Below are 2938 nucleotides of genomic sequence, written 5' to 3'. Positions count from 1 at the left end.
TAAAAGTCCATAATCGTCCATATATATATATATATGATTTTATTGTTGTTGATAAGACTCATGAATGCAAAATCCCTCCATAAAATATTAAGTCACATTTGTAATTGCCTTCCATCATTATAGTGAAAAATCAGAGTCCCAAATCGTCTCAACTTGTTGAGTACACTCAAGACTTGTCCATCAGGAATATGTTTGACACTATGAAATATTTGATATTTCTGAATGATAGGTTTGACTTAACTAAAATTTATCTTTTGTTGAGTATACTCAAGGAGATAAATTTTAGAGGCATGTTAAGCTAACACATAAGATGTGTGAAAACAAAGAGTTGTCAGCTTAATGATCTGGGAGTTGTATGGAGATACAATTGATAATAGTATCTACCCAAATATAATATTAGGGCTTGTTGAGTACACTCAAGGTCTTAATATAATAGATGGGATCCCAGCCCACTGGGAGTCAAGTATGGGCTCCATAAATTTATGTGAGAGGGTCATAAATTTTATTTAAACAGTGGGAGTATAATTAATTTAATAAAAGACCATATTAAATTAATTGATGCATTTTATATATATTATTCTTTCTTTTTCGTCATTTATATTTATTGAATCTGAGTAACCATATGTTTTGAATAGCATACTAGATGTCAACAACCAAACTATTTTTTCTTAATTGACACTGCAATTTGAGAATTGTTCTTATGCATGAGAAAATTGGTCACGTTCTTGAGTAGCCCTTTCCAGAGACACCTGGTGATGACTCGATTAAAGAAGAGGTGGTTACTATAGTAAACGCAGTGATGATAATAGTACTGCAACGTATGTGATACTTGCAACTATGTTACTGAGTTACAAAAGCGACGTGAGAGTATAGATGTTGACACATAATCCTTCATTACAAAGGGTTGTATGATAATGATCGTGTGTGGAAGGATATGAGACTTCCGAACAACTATACGGGTGCAAAATGACAGAGTAATTTTCAATCGATACTTAGACACTGAAGATGATTGACGTTGAGAAATGTCTCAATTGAGTTCAATTATAAACCATGAACTAAGTAGTGACTTGGTTCTGCAATCTCTGTCAGAGAAAGCTATTCATAACTAATTATGAATTTAACATGAATAAGCTTGAATGCAAAAATATTGAGTTGCTTAACATGCTTAGGACTGTTAACCCCTTTATCGAAATTGGTAGTGGGCAAATCATTGATTTCTTTAAAGATATTAAGAGGAAGTCTAAAGGGGCTTTGTGAAAGCACCCAATATGGTTAAGACAGTATAAGCGAAAGGACAAATACCAAATCTAATGACCCTTGGTCTCATTATAGAATGAAAGGTCATTGGAAGGAATATTGTATGACTTACGTCTACTTTACGAGTTTCTTAGGTATATGATACCAGGTGTAAATGTCGTATTTATACAAATATGGAAAAACTAAAAAGAAGTAGACCACTGCGAAAGGGAGAAGTTGACATACACGTTGGAGATGAGCAAAGGTTGCTACATTACCTGTATGAATATACTTCTTACCATTGCCTTTTGGTTTAGTATTGAAATGTCGTTTTATGCCAACTTTAGCTGGAACATTAAAATGAATTTCATGTTCGGACATGAACTATTTTAATGTTAAGGACAATTGTTGTTCTTGTTAAAGATCCTAATGGCTATGGTAAATTATAAAACGACATTTATATTCTTTAATACTAAAGATTCTATAATAAGTATAGAAATTATAACGCATAAATACTATAATCTAATTATTACCAAAAAAAATCTGGCATGACAGACTTTGTCATTTAGATGAAATATAATTCCAAAGTTACATAAAGATGTATACTTGGGATTAATTCATTTTGACAAGTACAAATTATGCATGTCTGGCACAATAACCAAATCTTCTTTTGCTTGAAAAGAAGAAAGGTCAGTATAATTACTGGTCTAATGCATAGTGATGCATATGGATTCATGTCAATCAAAGTCAGGTAATGTTTCTCTTATTTCATCAATGATCAAGTATACTTGATAAAAACTCAAACATAAAACTCTTGAAAAGTTCAAGGGATTCACACTAGAATTAGAGAAACAAAGAGGTAAAGATACCTTTACATTAAGATTTGATCAAGTGAGAGTATCTTAAAGATAAAATTTAGATTATCTAAGAGAGAATGAAATTCTCGTGCAGTGGACTCCTTCATATACACTGCAGCAAGGTGGTGTATCTAAAAGGAGGAATCGTTAATTATTACATATAATGCGATTAATAACAAGCCATGCAAATTTCTCAAAATTGTTTTGAGGTCACGCATTGATTGCAGTGTGCAACACACTAAACCATGTCCCATCTAAATTGGTTAACAGAATTCCATACGAGTTATGGAAAGACAATAGTCCCAATTTATCTTATATGAAAGATTGGGGTCATGACGCTTATTTGAAGTGCCTTAAATCGGATAAGTTTGAGACCGAATCCGATAAATACATATCTGTATGATATTCAAAGGAGACATTTGAATATAAATTCTATTATCATGAAGAAAGTCTTCGTCTCACGACACATCGTCTTCTTAGAGAAAATGTTTACTCTAAGAGAGGACAGTGGGAGTAAAATAGAATTTTGAAAGAGTTCAAGAGTCCACAGAAATAGTTGACCAAGTAGATAAATTCGAGTTTGATCCATATCTGATATGTGACATACTTTGGATCAGGAAGTAAAGACTCCTGAGGACATGACAGCTTTATGTGAATCTAGTAGGCTTATTCGACCTTCAAGAAGGTGCGAATCCATGATCATTAATCAGTGATTCAGGATAATGAACCTGCTAGTTGCAACAAAATAAAGTCAAGTGTTGACTTAAAAGAGATAGCAAGAGGTCATGAAATCGAGATGAAACTCGACGCATGTGAACAAGGTTTGGACCTTGGTCGAGCCTCCT

The sequence above is a fragment of the Olea europaea genome, unplaced genomic scaffold (assembly GCF_002742605.1).
Source record: "Olea europaea var. sylvestris unplaced genomic scaffold, O_europaea_v1 scaffold852, whole genome shotgun sequence".
Taxonomy (NCBI): Eukaryota; Viridiplantae; Streptophyta; class Magnoliopsida; order Lamiales; family Oleaceae; genus Olea; species Olea europaea.
Note: the sequence above shows the minus strand (reverse complement) of the source record.